Source organism: Euleptes europaea, chromosome 13 (genome assembly GCF_029931775.1).
Source record: "Euleptes europaea isolate rEulEur1 chromosome 13, rEulEur1.hap1, whole genome shotgun sequence".
Taxonomy (NCBI): domain Eukaryota; kingdom Metazoa; phylum Chordata; class Lepidosauria; order Squamata; family Sphaerodactylidae; genus Euleptes; species Euleptes europaea.
Genome location: NC_079324.1, coordinates 54,868,710 through 54,886,756, shown reverse-complemented (window position 1 = coordinate 54,886,756; position 18,047 = coordinate 54,868,710). Strand labels below are relative to the sequence as shown.

Sequence of the window (18,047 nt, the reverse complement as noted above, 5' to 3'; positions counted from 1 at the left end):
AGAAAGCTTGCATACTATTTTATGACATTTGGGTCAAACCACAATAAAAAAAATAACAACACAACCTTTGTTTTTTGAACTTTTTGATTAGGGTTGCCACCTCCAGGTAGAGAAATACCTAGAGGTTTGGGGGTGAGGCTTGAGGAGGGCAGGGTTTGGGTAGGGGAGAGACTTCAGTGAGATATATTGTCATAGAGTCCACCTTCCAAAGCAGCCTTTTTTTGTGCTAGCTTCGGCAGCACATATACTAAAATTGGAATGATACAGAGAAGATTAGCATGGCCCCTGTGCAAAGCAGCCATTTTTTCCAGATGAAACCTCCGGCAGGTGGTTTTTAGGGCAGAGACTGAGGAGGGCAGGGTTTGGGGAGGGGAGAACGTCAATGCCGTAGAGTCTAATTGCCAAAGCGACCATTTTCTCCAGGCGAACTGATCTCTGTCAACTGGAGATCAGTTGTAAAAGCAAGAGGTTAGCAATCCTAGCCTTTCTTCCCCTTTCCAGGTTGCCCACAGCTCCAGAATGGGTCAGCCAGTTTCCACTTCACTGCTTGTCTCTGTGGGCACCTATGGAGAAGAAGAATCTTTGTCCACCTTCTCCTGTGCTTTTAACATCTATCTGAGAAATTACCAGAGGTCGAACACAACTTTTGTTTTTGGAGCAAGTGGTTGATTTTCACCCCCACCCCTACCCCGTAACAGAGCTAAAAGCAATGGGGAAGGTTTTGCCTGCCTGGTTCTTTTGTGTCAGATATGATCTTGAAGGCACAAGAACAGAGCCTGGAACAAAACGTTGGCAATCTCTTTAAAAAAAAATTATGGCTGAGAGGTTGAATTGGACGACCCGCTGGATCTGATCCAATTATTTGAGACAGAGAAAAATGATGAGACACCACATAAGGCATCCTCTCCTTTTAGAGCCTCTCTTCCCCCAAACCTGCACGCAAACTACAGACCGTCCAGCCAACCACAACGCCTCTTTAGAAGATGGCAGGAAGCTATTAAAGTTTAAAATGCAATCAAGACTATGACAGAGAGGTCATTTCCCTCTCCCCGACTCATCTGAAGCCCAGGATTTACCAAAAAAAAAAAAAAAAAAACACCTTCCAGAAGGTGAAAGAGGAGAGAAATACTTTGCTAGCTTAAGGAATAAGCAAATAGTTTGCTAAATAATTACTGCTGGAATCAGAATGAGAGTGCATGAATGAAACACACACACACATGGAAAAGCGTAGTCCAAATGCTGTTATAACATTCCTGCAACCACTGACTGGATCACTGTGAATTTGGACGCAGTCCCTGTTTTTTCTGAACTCCGGCCCATTCAGCTCAGAAGTTAGGTAAAGGCAGGATATCGTCAAAACCAAGCTGTTGGGAGAACAAGTGTTTTTCTTGGCCACGGCTCACCCGCCTCGACTAAGTTCCTCCAACTGCAGAGGGCCGTGGTGCAAAAAAAACCCCACATTTTTTTAATTGCAGTTTGAAAGAAAGGACCTATTTACTGGAACTGCAGCATATATTCCAATCCAAACGGGCTAATTGAATTTGAGGAACCGTGTGTCCTAGTAAGCCTTTCTAAATTCAGCACCGCATCACTCTGGACTTGGCCTGACTCTGCCCTGCCAAAATAATAAGCAGGCTAATGTTTACACCAGGGGTTCCCCAGACTTCAGGCAGCATTTTTTCTCAATAACCTCGAGATGCATGCTTCAGCCATTACCAAGAATGACAGTACGGAGCCTTTCCTGGATGGCTCACCACTGTGGTCTGCAGAGGGTGCCGTCCTCCTCAGACACATACACATGAAGCTGCCTTATACTGAATCAGATCCTCGGTCCATCAAAGTCAGTATTGTCTACTTAGACTGGCAGAGGCTCTCCAGGGTCTCAGGCAGAGGTCTTTCACATCACCTACTTACCTAGTCACTTGAACTGGAGATGCCAGGGATTGAACCTGGGACCTTCTGCATGCCAAGCAGATGCTCTGCCACTGAGCCACATCCTGCTGAGACCCTGAGCTTCTGAACCACAGGAGCAATCCTTGGCTGCCTGTGATGCTGCCACAGTCTCTGTGGCTGCCCTTAGGGCTCTGAGTTTTGCTACTCCCACCTACATAGGGTTCCTTTGTGGAAGCCACAGGTCCCTTCTCACAACTCCCTTGATCACTTCCTTCCATCCACTGTCCACTTCCCATGGACATATTTCCATCTAGCTTATTGCTTTCTCTTTCTCTGCCCTCCCTCCCTGCCCTCTCTCTCTGCAGCACCTCCACACCCTCACTTTCTACACCACCTCCCTCCCTGCCCTCTTTCTTTTCATCGCCTTCCCTGCCCTCTCTCTCTGCACCACCTCCCCACCCTCACCTTCTCCACCACCTCTCTGCCCTCCCTCCCTGCCCTCTCTGCACCACCTCCCTGCTCTTCTCTACGCCACCTCCACATCCCCTCACTCTGCGTCACCTCCCCCTCTCTCTGACCACCCCCTGCCCTTTCTCGTGTGCCTCTTCCTCGTTCTCTTTCTCTGCACCACCTCCTCTGTGCCCTCTCTCTGTGCCACCTCCCTCCTCTCCCTCGGTACAACCTCGCTGCCCCCTCTCTCTGCACCACCACCCCCTGTGCCCTCTCTGCACTGCCTGCCCTACCCTGACAAAGGATGGTTCTTGAAAGGGACTCCTGCATGGAGGCGCATGAACAGCCACTTGAAGACACTGAAACGCCACATAGACGTTCGATAGAGCCAAAGCACCACGACAGAGCCCTGAACGATGTTGCGCTTCACAATGTACAAGAGTTTGATATCGCATGCCTTCGGAGGAGGCAATCCCTGGATTTCTTGAACAAAGGCAGGCAAAGCCAGAGCAGTGACTCAAGCACACATGGAAGATCAAAGGATCAGTATAAGGCAGATTCCTATCAGGGCAAGTAATTTTTTCCCCCTGCGTCTCTGAATTGGTCATGAATGAATGATCCAATAACTTCCAATACAGGGACGCAGCAGAATTATCCTTCTCCAGTGGTAGCTAATTGGAAAGAAGCAAGACCACAGCAGGATATCATTCCAAGACACAGCAGGCAGCGTCATCTGTCCCACCGAAGACTTTTCAGTATTTAATTCTCACTAGTAGTGTCTACGAGAGCCAGCATGGTGTAGTAGTTAAGAGTGGCGGGCTCTAATCTGGAGAGCCGATTCGATTCCCCACTCCTCCACATGTAATCTGCTGGGTGACCTTGGGCCAGTTACAGTTCTCGCAGAACTCTCTTAGCCCACGCAGAGGCAATGGCAAACCACCTCTGAACGTCTCTTGCCTTGAAGACCCTACAGGGTCGCCATAAGTCAGCTGTGACTTCGCCACCGGCGGGAGGTTTTTGGGGCGGAGCCTGAGGAGGGGAGGGACTTCAAAGCCACAGAGTCCAGTTGCCAAAGAGGCCATTTTCTCCAGGTGAACTCATCTCTATTGGCTGGAGATCTGTTGTAATAGCAGGGGGTTGCCAGCTGGTACCTGGAGGTTGAGCAAAAAAAAAGCAGCAACTATGGTAGACTTTACCACTTAAGGAAGACTCAAACCGGCTTACAATCACCTTCCCTTCCCCTTCCCACAACAGATACCCTGTGAGGTAGGTGAGGCTGAGAGAGTGTGACTAGCCGAAGGTCACCCAGCTGGCTTCGTGTGTAGGAGTGGGGAAACAAATCCAGCTCCCCAGATTAGCCTCCACCGCTCATGTGAAGGAGTGGAGAATCGAACCTGGTTCTCCAGATCAGAGTCCACCACTCCAAACCACCGCTGTTAACCACTACACCACTACAAGACTGGTTCTCTGAATTATATCTGGCTTAAGGAGCTAAGAAGCCAACATGCAGCCAAAAAATACAGAGCTCTCCTGAAAATCTGACAGTGTTCTTAAGTTCCTAAAAAGAAGAAGCACTCTTCTGTATAGCTGGCGGTTCCATAACCAAAAATTATTACCGCCGATATTGCTGTATCTTTGTCCTGGTTTTGATATCTGCAAAGGGGAGGTGACAGTGAAGACAGATATCTCTTCCCCTTAGCAACTGCACAACGCACAAAGAAGCAAGCTTGTCTGGGGAAAGGGGGGGGCAGGCTGGTGACCAGTCCAAAGCCCAACTCAATATTAGATAGATTTTTCTTTTTTAAAGTCATGCGACAGACCCTGCCGAGCCTTCCACTTGCCTGCACAAAGCAGGGAAGAAGCAAAAATGAATCAAAGTCAGAAGCACATCGGCGTTTCCGCGCGCCGAAGTGGGTCAACGCATGCTGCACCTCGGCTTTGAGAAGTATTAAGCCAATAAATTTCTATAAGCAAGAGCACTTGCAGATAAAAAACACTCCTCCTCTTCCTTGCCTCTCTCGTGCGAGAGAGAGCTTATTAGAATTGGGTCACCTTCCAAGTGTAGAAGAGAGCAAATTGCAAATTGGCCAGTAGTTGAATTCTTTCGAAAAGGGCAGTTTCTGAGACCATTCGGAGAGGAAAATTCATTCTCTCTCACTCTTGTTTTGTGTTCTCTTCCGAGCACTCCGGTTGAAAGAGTCAAAGCCTTGAGTGCCACAAAACAAACTGGAGAAGGGGGTGGCGGGTGGGGGAATATGTTGTTGCAGGCATCTAACCTCATGCATGATAATGCAAATCCTTGGCATTTATAGAGCACGCTCAAGTGTTTCAAGGGCTTCACATTCATTATTTCAATCATCCTCCTGTAAGGGTGACCAGGGTAATATCTCCCTATGGCGTCCGGGAAGCGGAAGGGCAAACCATGCGGCCTCCAGGTTCTCTGATTGCTTCGTTCAACATATAATCATGGAGTTGGAAGGGACCACCAGGGTCATCTAGTCCAACCCCCTGCACAATGCAGGAAATTCACAACTACCTCCCCCACACACACACCCCTAGTGACCAGAAGATGGCTAAGATGCCCTCCCTCTCATGATCTGCCTAAGGTTATAGATAGAATCAGCAGTGCTGACAGATGGCCATCTAACCTCTTCTTAAAAACCTCCAGGGAAGGAGAGCTCACTACCTCCCGAGGAAGCCTGTTCCGCTGAGGAACTGCTCTTCCTAATGTCTAGACATAAACTTTAACCTTAACATGAGCATTGCCAGGATCAACCTATACAAGGTGCCGCATTTGCTTTTCCTTGTATTCCATAGTAGGCATCTGTACACTGTATCCAAGGGGTGCCAGTGGCGTTCTCCCTGAAGTCACTCCCACCTGGAGGATAGCAAACCGAACCATTGCACAACTCATAGGGACTGAACCTCATACGGAGCAAGGAACAGTAAGGCACCTTCACAAATAACAGATGTCTCAGGACAGAAGCTTTCATAGAGAGCCAGTGTGGTGTAGTGATCAGAGCATTGGACTGGGATCTGGGAGACTCCAGGTTCTAATCTCTATTCTGCCATGGAAGCTTGCTGGGTGACCTTGGGCCAGTCATACACTCTCAGCCTACCTCACAGGGTCGTTGTATGAGTGAAATGGAGGAAAGGAGAATGCTGTAAGCCACTTCAGGTCCCTCATTGTGGAGAAAAGGCGGGGTAGAAATGAAGTAACGTAAAACTAAAATAAATAGGCCACAAGCTGCTTCATCAGATGCATGAAGTGTTATCCTCAGGTTCGATTACCAACTCGTCCACATAAGGCCTGCTGGGTGGCCTTGAGCTAGTCACAGCTCTCTCCGAACTCGCTCAGCCCCACCTACCTCACAAGGTGTCTGCTGTGGGGAGAGGACAGGAAGGAGATTGTAAGCCAATTTGAGTCTCCTTAAAAAGGTAGAGAAAATAGGGTTGTCAGGTCCCTCTCCACAACCGCCAGGGTTTTTTTGGGGGCGCAGCCTGAGGAGGGCGGGGTTTGGGAAGGGACTTCAATGCCATAGAGTCCAACTGCCAAAGCGGCCATTTTCTCCAGGGGAACTGATCTCTATCAGCTGGAGATCAGTTGTAATAGCAGGAGGTCTCCTGCTGGTATCTGGAGGCTGGCAACCCCAAGAGAAAACCGGCATATAAAAACCAACTCTTCTGCCGCTGCCGCTGTCCACTTGCTTCCTCTCCCTCTGCTTCTCCATCTCTCACACACATTAACACACACACACCCTTCCTTGCATGGGAAGGGGAGAAGGGGAAGAGAGGCCGTGGGTGCCGGCTGGGTGGGAGGAAGGCATGCCCTATAAACTGTTAACAGACTGGAACTGGCAGCTGGCAATGGCACCCGGCAGGGGGTCCGGTGTCCGACAACATCAGAGGGAAGGTTGCCTGACAGAGCCAGACAGAAGCCGGATTAGCTATGCAGCCCCAGCCGCTCCTCCCCATTGTCTGGGCGAGGGGAGGGAAGGGAAAGGCAGAGGGAAGCGGCAGTTCAAAGGTGAAAGGCACAGCGGGCCCCGGCTTTGTGAGTGGCAGGCTCAGAATAGCAACCGAGCAGGGGAGAGGGGAGCAGGAGGTTGGAAGGATTCGTTTTAAAAAGGGGGCAAAGCCCTTCGAGAGCGGCAGAGAAAAGAGGGTTTTCAGCAGGAGACACTTTTCAGCACCGCTCCACATCATTGCCAGGACAGCAAGCGGTAGGGTTGCCAACCTCCAGGTAGTGAACTAAGTACAGGCAAGGCTGATGATATTCAATCAATCAATCAATCACCAGTTTACAAAAACAAGGTGTATTAAGTGCAGTGAATGACATACAACACACAAATCTATTTACAATCCTATGTTAACAGTCCTAAAGGGTACAAGTCCCTTTAGGACTGTTAACGTAGGATTGTAAATAGATTTGTGTGTTGTATGTCATTCACTGCACTTAATGCACCTTGTTTTTGTAAACTTGTGATTGATTGATTGATTGATTGAATATCATCAGCCTTGCCTGTACTTAGTTCCTTACCTGTGGTAGTAGTACAGAGGTGTTTATTTTGGTTGCTTAACCTCCAGGTAGTAGCTGGAGATCTGCTATTACAACTGATCAGCTAGGACTGTCAGGTCCCTCTTCACCACCAGCGGGAGGTTTTTGGGGTGAAGACTGAAGAGGGTGGGGTTTGGGGAGGGGAAGGACTTCAGTGCCGCAGAGTCCAATTGCCAAAGTGGCCCTTTTCTCCAGGGGAACTGATCTCTATCAGCTGGAGATCCACTGTAATAGCGGGAGGTCTCCAGCTACTACCTGGAGGTTGGCAACCCTACATCAGACTCATGTAGGGTTGCCAACCTCCAGGGACTAGCTGGAGATCTGCTATTACAACTGATCTCCAGGTGATAGAGATCAGTTCCCCTGGAGAAAATGGTCACTTTGGCGATTGGTCTCTACGGCATTGAGATCCCTCCCCTCCCCAAACCCCGCCCTCATCAGGCTCCGCCCCAAAAACCTCCCACCGGTGGCAAAGAGGGACCTGGCAACCCTAAGACTCACACTGCCTTTGGCTGCTAGATTATCCTAACACTGTAGTTTGGCCCTCGGCTCTGTGCCTCATGCACAGAATGCCTTATCCTCACCCCCCACCACCCCCACAAGCCAATCTCTCTCTACCTCGCAGGGTTGTTGTGGGGATAAAATGGAGGAAAACCAAAATGTGTGTGCTGTCCTAAGCTTCTTGGGATACAAACATAAAAGAATGAGTGAAAAAAGGGAGACTCCATGAGTGTTTCCTGTCCCCCCGCCCTTCTAGCAGTCCCGTCCAGTGGGAAGCTTCACGCCTCACTCCTGCATGCAGAGAACCTCTCGTTGCCCTTGAATGCTTCGGTGCACACCCAGGAATTCCCTGCAAATCCAGGGAGGCCTGTCAGCACACAGCCTGTACCCAGACATGAAGACACCGGTAAGGTCTGATGTCTAGCAGAGAAATGCATTATACATCCGATACCGCAGGGAATCTACTGAGAAACACTGGCGGTGGGAAGCCTTTAAAAATATATTGCAACTATTACTATTATTACTGGGGTGTAGCTAGGCATCGACATGCTAGGTGGGGGCAGGAGGGAGGGAAAGGATGGCACTTAAGGATAATACAGACATTGCCAACAGCTGGCTCTCAAAAACAGCCAGAGCCAGGCACGGGTATCAATGGGGTTGCCAACCTCCAGGTACTAGCTGGAGATCTCCTGCTATTACAACTGATCTCCAGCCGATAGAGATCAAATCAGTTCACCTGGAGAAAATGGCCGCTTTGGCAATTGGACTCTATGGCATTGAAGTCCCTCCCATCCCCAAACCCCGCCCACCTCAGGCTCCACCCCAAAAATCTCCAGGTATTTCCCAACCCAGAGCTGGCAACCCTACCTCTGGCTCCATTCTGACAACTGCTTTGTTTGCATAAATTGGGCAGGATAAGAAAGTAACAAGCAGATTTGGAGAACTTGCCCTTGGAAAAAGAGCCCCACTGGTTAGCTCCTCCCTCTAAGATAGGGTTGCCTGTCCCTTTTCGCCACCGGCTGGAGGTTTATGGGGCAGAGCCTGAAGACGGCAGGGTTTGGGGAGGGGAGAGACTTCGATGCCACAGAGTCCAATTGCCAAAGCAGCCATTTTCTCCAAGGGGAACTGATCTCTATCAGCTGGAGATCAGTTGTAATAGTAGATCTCCAGCTTGTACCTGGAGGTTGGCAACCCCACTCTAAGAACAACAGGAAGGAAAAGTCTCTCTCAATGTGATCTCAAGGGCCATTGTGACAGTAGACCAATCCTTTCCTTCAGCTCAAGGTCCGTTTGCATAATTAAAAATGCTAAGATTTCATACTCTTATGATTTGCTGTAACGAGTTGCCAGCCGCACAATGGCCTCAACCCTCTTGGGGGCAAAAGTTATCTCCAAAACAAATGCCAGCAAAGAGATCTTTCCCATGCCTCGCCCCGATCGCTGTTCAACCAGAGGTCACATGCCCAGACAAGGCTGCAAAAAGACGGAATCTCTCGGCGATCCTGCTTTGTGTCGAAAATGAGCTTCAGCATGAGAGAGTCGCGACCTCTCGAAACCGCACTCAAACGGCTGACCTGCAAATTGCCTGGAGTAAGATAAAGGCCGTCCTCTATGAGAAATAAGGACAGCTAACCACTCTAACAGCCATAAAGCTGCAATAAAGCGTGCTCGCAGGAGTTGGAGGCCCCATCCAATTCCCACCGATATCCACCGAAAGATTCCCATCGACTTAAATGACCGCTGGACGGAACCCAAAGCACACTTCCTAGCCCTCCTCCCCCAGCAACGTACAGAGAGGCAGCAAGACAGAGACGTTGTTTTTTAAACACACAAATACACATTTTGAAACTGCCTCAGAGCTTTCACATGAACCCGTCAACACATGAAGCTGCCTTATACTGAATCAGACCCTTGGTCCATCGAAGTCAGTATAGGGAGAAACCAAAAGGGGCGTGGGGAGAGAAACCCCAAGTTAAGAGATATGCATGGAAATCGGGCGAATTTGCATCGCTCTTGCCTCGAAGCAGTATTTAAATTCGTTCTAAAACAGGATCCTATAACTGCGGGGGAAGAATGACGGCAGAGCGAAGTCACGTCTGAAGGTCAGTAAACTCATGAATAATGCAAAAGAAGCCTTGAAGCAGTTTAGCACGGACTGTGACGTAAATACCCCTGCATAAATGGCCAATGGCGTTACACCCCTACCTCCCCAAACCCCGCCCTGCTCTGGCTCCACCCCAAAAATCTCCGGAGATGGCAAACCTAGCTAGTCCCGTGACAAGAGACTTTTTTCTTCGTCTTAAGTGTAAAAATAAATGCATTCATCCACCTAATGCTGGAAGCTTGTGACATGAGTTTTTAAAAGTTGTGGCTTCTTAGGAACACCCGGCTCCTTTGCTGTCATTTATAGAAGCGGAACTGAGTCATAAGGGGAAAAGGGGGAGAGGGGAAATCCCTGAACTGCAGAGCCCAACACTTGCCTGTCTAAACACTGTGTGAAAACTAAGCCCAACATCCTATGAAAACAGCTGTCATCTGCATCACATGTAAAGGAGAAAGCAATAAAAAGCAAATTAGAGAGAGAAAACATAGCACTCCAAAATACAGGGTGGGGGGATTTGGTCAAGCATCTCCTCCTGATTCAAATACCCAACATACTCCAGACACAGGACATTTGAGTTTATTTGCACACCGCTGCCATGCACTAACTTCTCAACACCAGGATGGAAATTGTCACACCACTCTACCTTTTTATACAGGGATTTCAAGAGTTCAGACACACTGTCTTCCTCTGTTTTGTCTGTAGGTCCCCAAACCTCTCCCTTTTGAGAACCCTGTTATCTAGAATGCGAATCTGGAATTTCCTTGGTGTCACCCTCCTACGTGAAAAGCTCCCCGCAAGTAAAAAGCAAGCACGTCAAGGAGAAATTACTAGCCTAGCTTACTCCTTCCTGGGCTAGCTTTCTGCTTGCAAACAGACTTTTATGCAGAGGAGTATACAGAAATGTGACCCACCCCACTCCACCCCCATCTACAATTTGTATTGGTAACAACTCAGTCTGGCATTTGGGGATCCTACCATATGGGGTTGCCAACTCTGAGCTGGGAAATTCCTGGAGGTGTTGGGGGTGGAGCCTGGGGAGGATGGGGTTTGGGAGGGACCTCAGCGAGGTATAATGACATAGAGCCCACCCCCCAAAGCAGCCATTTCCTTCCATGGAACTGATCTCTATAGTCTGAAGATCAGTTGTAATTCCGGGAGATCTCCAGGCCCCACCTGGAGGTTGGCATCCCCACATATCAATCTGCGGCCTATGTGAACCAGGCTCAGCGGGGAGGAGGGCAACTGAGCTGTCCGCAGAATGGAGCCCAGCACCTCTCTTATTTGTTCTTCCTTTCCTTTTTTTAACTAAGAGCCAGCAGCGGATCCCATTCACCGCCGGTGGAAAGGATGGTGTAACGAAACACCGATACTTAGCATTTATATAGCCTGCGTCCAAAGTGCTTGGCGTCTCTGGGCGACACTCGCAGATACGGACATGAAGGCCGAAGGAAAGCCGGCTGCATGAATTGGCAGTAAACCCAGGAGATTTGTGTCAAAAAGATCGAACCGTGCGTGGATTGATAATCCAGCGGCAGCCTGGGTTGCAATCCTCTTTATGAAGCAAAAAAAGAAAGAAAAGACTCCCTAATACTCTTCGGCATCCTCCCCCCTCTCCTCTGTGTGTCCCCCCCGTCCCTTTTATCTTTTAATTTCCAGCCCAGCAAACAAATACATCTGCCAGACTGAACGCAGGCAGAAGAATGGGCTTCCTGGCACACAGCGGCAAACGAGCGAGCCATTAATTGCTTTACCCCGTTCACGGCACAGCAACCCATCCGTTCCCCCTCGCGTGGAAAGGGCACCCAGGGTCGTTTTCTTCTTTCAAGGGTGGGGAGGGTTTTACGGGAGCTCTGTTGCTGTTTGCTATGCAAATGTTGGCGTTAATTGCACCAAAATGAGAAACATATTACTTAAATCAGGGTGTTCTTCAGATGGGTATCGGTGCGTGCGTGTGTGTGATATTTTGCCAGATGTTGCTTTATGACTGCCGTTTAATACCTAACCATCTGCTTCCTTCCTTATTCCGTCATGGTTTTGTATTCTCGCTGGGATTTTTTAAAAAGTGATGCGCTGCCTTTTATCCCTTTTTAGGCCTTAATGTGTTGGAAAAGCAAAAGCAAGGCCTGGAAGGTGGGGGGAGGAGATTTCCAAGAGCTGCAGAGCATTTGCCGGGAGTCAAGGAACAAAAAGTGGCGGGTTGGTTTAGCTTTTCCATAGAACCATTTATTCATGGTCAATTTTGATGCTCACTCAAAGCTCTTTTTTAAAATGCGACTTTAAAAATGCCTATTCACGGTCCCCGACGCAAACCCGCTCCTTCCTGATTGCATAGCCATTAGCATGTGTATAGCGAACGCGCTGCTGTTGTTGTTTTGCATGGGTCTTTGAGGAGGATTCTTCGAGGCAAACGCCAAAGATCGTGTTAAGTGTGCCGGCTTTGCACTCACTTCCGGAATGACGGTTCAGCATGTAAAATTAAAAAAAAATGCAGGCAATTCAGCCTGATACACGCTGCTAATTACCATGAATAAATGGCCATAGTGTAGGAGTTATATCTAGTTTGTTAGTTAAGGAATAAATCTTTATGTTTAAGCTAACACTAGCATCTGTTATTATTTACTCTGCTAAATGTAATGTATAATATCCAACAAAAGGTTATGGGTCCAGACACCACAGCTGTATATATGTTATCTTAGAGAGAAAATAAGGCATTTTTTTGGATTTATCAAGCAAGGAATACCTCTTTTTTTTTTTTTTTTGCCAGAGCTTGCTGAGGGAGAATTTAAACTCGCCCAGAGGACAGACAAAAGGGATCTTTTTGCAGTGATACATGCCATGGAAAGTGGGGAAACCAACCTGGTTCACCAGTCTGCTGCTCATGTGGAGGAGTGGGGAATCAAACCCAGTTCTCAAGAGAGCCAGCGTGCTGTAGTGGTTAAGGGCGGTGGTTTGGAGCAGTTGACTCTAATCTGGAGAACCGGGTTTGATTCCCCACTCCTCCACATGGGTGGTGGATAGGGTTGCCAACCACCAGGTACTAGCTGGAGATCTCTTGTTATTACAACTGATCTCCAGCCGATAGAGATCAGTTCGCCTGGAGAAAATGGCCAATGTGACAAATGGCATCGAAGTCCCTCCCTTCCCCAAACCCCACCCACCTAAGGCTCCGCCCCAAAACCTCCCACCGGTGGCGAAGAGGGACCTAGCAACCCTAGTGGTGGACGCTAACTGGATTTGTTTCCCCACTCCCACACACGAAGCCTACACACCTTGGGCAAGTCACAGCTCTCTTAGAGCTCTCTCAGCCCCACCTACCTCACAGGCTGCCTGTTGTGGGGAGGGGGAGGGAAGGTGATTGTAAGCCAGTTTGATTCATCCTTAAGTGGTAGAGAAAGTCAGCATCTAAAAACCAACTCTTCTTCTTCTTCCAGATTAGAGTCCACCGCTCTTAACCACTATACCACACTGGCTCTCACGCATACAGAGCATTCCTTTCTTCCAAAGGAGCATAGTACAGCCATTCATTCAACCTAATCACACAGTACAAAGTCTTCCTATTCCCCCACGGGTCCTGTCGACAGACGAGTTCTGGGAGTTCCAGGCTCAGAAGTTAATTCCCAGATGCACACAGACCCAATTCATATTGGGATTGTGGTGTACAGGGAGAGGGGGCATGAAACCTAGAAATGCCCTGTGGATTACCCAGTGAGGAAACGTATTTGTAGCCCATCAATACGTGTATGCTTCCACAAGATGCCAGCACAAAACTAGATAAAAGTAAACATTTAGGTCTCATTTAGTTGTTCCTGGATTTTGGAGAGACGTGTCGATATTATTAGGTAAGCACTAGGATTGCCAGCTCCAGGTTGGGAAATACCTGGAGATTTTTGGGGTGGAGCCTGAGAAGGGTGGGGTTTGGAGAGGGGAGGGACTTCAATGCCATAGAGTCCAATTGCCAAAGCGGCCATTTTCTCCAGGGAGGAGCCGTGGCTCAGTGGTAGAGCATCTACTTGGCATGCAGAAGGTCCCAGATTCAATCCCCAGCATCTCCAGTTAAAGGAACCAGGCAAGTAGGTGATGTGAAATACCCCTTCTTGAGACCCTGGAGAGCCACTGCCAGTCTGAGTAGACAGTACTGACTTTGATGGACCAAGCGTCTGATTCAGTGTAAGGCAGCTTCATGTGTTCATGTGATCTCTGTCGCCTGGAGATCAGTTGTAATAGCAGGAGATCTCCAACCAGCACCTGGAAGTTGGCATCCCTAGTAAGGGCAGAGGCCTCCACGGTCCCGTCGTTTCTCCCAACAGTGATTGGACAAGGTCTCTCTGGGTCTCTGTGGCACAGGGGGTGAGATTCGAAGCTGGCCTCCAAGGCCCAAGAATTCTCTGTCTATCTGATACCACCAGCTTCCTTGCTGTGATCAGAACGGTAGAAACAGCATCTGCTTCGGCTTAGAGCTAATTCACTTAGTTTGCTTGCTTAACTAAGTTGAACTGCTCCTTTGATTAGTTCCATTTTAAGCAAAGTTTAATCAAACATCTGAAGTAAACAAAATCAAATTGAACTAATTGAAGTAAATGGAGCCAAATTATGTCCTCGTTAAACAAGTTTAAAGCGAGTAACGCAAAGCCAGGTTTTTTGTGACGGTTGGCATCGGAGCGGTTTTAAGTTCTTAATGCAAGAAAGTAAGGAACCGAGTAGAATCCAGTTTTCACACCGCACTTGGAGGTCACAGGCAAAGTGGAGTTTGTCTGGGATGGGCACCAACCTGGTTTATTCCCCAAACTGCAGTATTACGGTTGCCAACTCCAGGTGGTGGCTGGAAACCTCCCACTATTACAACTGATCTCCAGCCAATAGAGATCTGTTCACCTGGAGAAAATGGCCACTTTGGCTATTGGATTCTATGGCATTGAAGTCCCTCCCAAACATCTGGTCTGATTTGGCATTTCCTTGCTGGCTAGTTCAAAGAAACAAATTAACTTCTAATTGATTGGGAACGGAAGGCCTGTCAAGGAATGCAACCCTGCTGCCCGACAGAATGGCCACCAAAATGCAATAGCGGCAGCTCTCTATAGCCTATAATGATGACAGCAAACTTTTAACCCAGGCACACATATTTATTGGGTGTGTTAATTACAGAAATCAACAGCCAAAAAAAATCAATTAATTAATTGCATCCACACCTGATAAAAGGCACCTGGCAGAAAACAAAAGAGAGATTCGTTACCACATGAGAGAGTAGTAATTTCTCACTTAGAGAGCTTTTTTAAAAAGGGATTAGACATAGCTCTTTCAATGGTTATTAGCCGTGACAAGCAAAGGAAACCTCTATTTTCAGAGGCAATATTACCTGATTGCCTGGTTCTGGGACAGTCAACAGGACCTGGTTGTCTCTGGTTTGCAAGTGTGGTAAGCTTCCCAGGGGCATCTAAGTTGCACACAGGCAGAAAAAGAATGTTGGACCAAATGAACCATGGTCAGCGGCCCAATGAGATATTTTGGAGTCTGGGGCACTGCAGGTAGGTGATCTGGGGCACTGCCAACCTCCAGGTGGTGACTGGAGATCTCCTGCTATTACAACTGACCTCCAGCTGATAGAGATCAGTTCACCTGGAGAAAACGACTGCTTTAGCAATTGGACTCTATGGCATTGAGGTCCCTCCCCTCTCCAAACCCCGCCCTCCTCAGGTAATTATGAAATTAGTGCAAGGAAGAGGAGCTTCATTAAAATATTCCCAAACGTAGTTGACTGGCAAGCACTTCAAGGCCTCGCCAAGAACTTACAGATCCCAGTTACTATTTCCACCACCACCATCCCTTTGGATTTGCTTATACATTCAAGTTCCTATTCTGTACAGTTAAGAGTTAGTGCAGTTGTTGGAACCCAGTGGGGTTGGGAAGAGGTTGCCAGCCCTGAAGTGCCTTCAGCACTTGCCTCAAGTCTGAGTTGCAAAGGCACGCAACTGACTTGCACAATTATTGCACAAAGATCCCAAGACTTGTGGAGTATTCTGCTCACAAGGTTGCCCCTCACTTTCATTTTTACTGCTTGCCCCTCCCTCTTCACCCTTAGCTACTTGTGTAGATGTATTCCACCCCAATCTATTCTTTGAATCTCTTGGAATTTAGCACTTAAGAGGTAAGAGGCTGATTAAGTGTATATAGATTTGCAAAGGAACAATGAGATTAAGGTTTTTTCCTCAACTCTGTATGTTTATTTTATAACATTTTTGCTGTGAAGAAGAGGCATGTTATCTCTGCCGACACAAATTCACACTTTTGAGAACTGCAAAAGCAAGCATCTGTGATATCTTCTCGTAAGAAAAACTGCCCCAAATAATCTTACAGAAACCTCTGGAAGAGCATGACATTGTGAATGGATTAATGAAATTAATTTACCAAAAATTGTAAACATTGCATAAATATAAAGCCTCATGCTACATAATTAAAAACTAATCTTTATTTCCTGATGAATAGCCTTTGGACTATAATGTATCTTAAATAGAAAACTATCTTTAGATAGATTTTTCCTTCAAAATAATTTTATTTTAAAAAATCCAATTTAAATCAAGAACATACAATTTAAATTTTTAAAAATCCTGTTTTTTGGGTTTTTTTTTAAAAAAAATCATTGATTTTTATCCACCCTAGTATAATGCCAGAGGCTTTACTCTCCAAAGCTGCCATTTTCTCCAAGGGAACTGATCTGAGTAGTCTGGAGATCAGTTGTAGCTGTGGGAGATCTCCAGGCCTCACCTGTCACCTATAGAAGTCATCTACCATACTGTTTATGCCCAAATACCACAGCATCCCTTCATTGCCAGTCACATGATGATCACAACGGATCATTATTACAACTGATCTCCAGTCAATAGAGATCAGTTCACCTGGAAAAAATGGCCGCTTTGGCAATTGGACTCTATGGCATTGAAGCCCCCCCTCCCCTCCCCAAAACCTGCCCTCCTCAGGCTCTGCCTCAAAAACCTCCCGCCAGTTGTGAAGAGTGACCTGGCAACCTTACCTCAGAAGCTGCTGTTTCCTCCAGGGCAGGAGTCTGCAAACTGCGGCTCCCGAGCCGCATGCGGCTCTTTGGCCCGTTGAGTGCGGCTCTCCGAACTTGGTTCGGAGCCCCTGCTCTCGCGCCCGCTTGCACCGGCAGCCGGGCTGCAGAGCCGGCACGCCTGAGAGAGAGAGAGAGCGAGAGCAGGCGAGAGGGCGCGCTGTCTCTCTCCCCCCCACCGTGGAGAATGGCCAGGTCCCCCTTTCCCTTGCCCTCAATGGTTGGGAGGCTAAAGCCTCCCCTCCCCTCTAGCCGCGCGATTGCTGGGCGGGCGGCTCGGCGGTTCCTGCCCCCCCGCCTATCAGCTGTTGGGCGGGGCGGGCTTCCTTTGGTAGACCTGGCCTCCGGCTGAGTCCCATTGGGAGGCCATGTCTACCCACTGGCTTTCTTGGCGGTAGACCTGGACTCCGAGGAGGGGAAAAAGTCCCCCTTCAGAGGCCAGGTCTACCAATTGGCTTCTATGGGCCTCCGGAGGCCAGGTCTACTGCCAAGAAAGCCAATGGGTAGACCTGGCCTCCCAATGGGACTCAGCCGGAGGCCAGGTCTACCAATAGGCTTTTATGGCGGTAGACCAGGCCTCCAGACGAGGACTCCAGACGGGGAGGGGGAAATGGCAGGGACTTACAATTTAATTTTTATCAATAAATAAGATCACTATTAAGTATGATATCAAGTTTTATTCAGTGTACCTATAGTTTAATTAAGACTTAAAACTTTAATTAAAGTTTATTAAGTTAATAAACAGTGTACCTACCTATATAGTTTAAGTTTAAGAAATTTGGTTCTCAAAAGAAATCTCAATCGTTGTACTGTTGATATTTGGCTCTTTTGACTAATGAGTTTGCCGACCCCTGCTCCAGGGGAACAGATCTCTGGAAATCCATTGAAATTTCAGGAGATCTCCAAGTCCCACCTGGAGGTTGGCAACCCTAATTGGGAGCCATAAAGCCATGGCAGAGGAAAGCGAACAACCCTTTTACTGTTTCTATTTTTCTGGCCCGTTTTGGGGAGAGGAGGATGCTTTTTTTTCCCCCAGGAAGCTCTCGCAAACCTGCTGAAGTGCATTAAAACTCTCTTACCTAAGCCCCGTTCATTGTAAATATAACAGCCACTCCATTGTAAACAGCAGCGAGAGGCTTGTGGGAACCCATTCATCAAAATAAACCACTCTGGGGGGGGGGGGGAAGGGTCTCGGCTGGGCTTGTTTAACTAGTGCGGCAGCTTCTCACCACGTAGCTGATTTCCAAATACACAATTTATTGCCTTGCCTGGATTTGCGAAGGGCTGAAACGACATTCCTCTGGGGCTACTCCAGCATCCCGTTAATCAAAGCACAATACCGCCCCGATCATATTTACAGTGTGGCAGGCAATTAGTCAATAATAAGTAAAAAAGGCATAGGGAAAGACAAATTGGCATCGTTGCCTCTGTATCAATGGGGCTCATAGACTCCACACACACAAAAAAAGATTTATCAG

General features: G+C 48.0%; 1 pseudogene; it reads left to right on the top strand.

Annotated features, from left to right (window-relative positions):
• Positions 1 to 223: 223 nt before the first annotated feature.
• Positions 224 to 336, top strand: LOC130486633 (U6 spliceosomal RNA; annotated as a pseudogene).
• Positions 337 to 18,047: the final 17,711 nt, after the last annotated feature.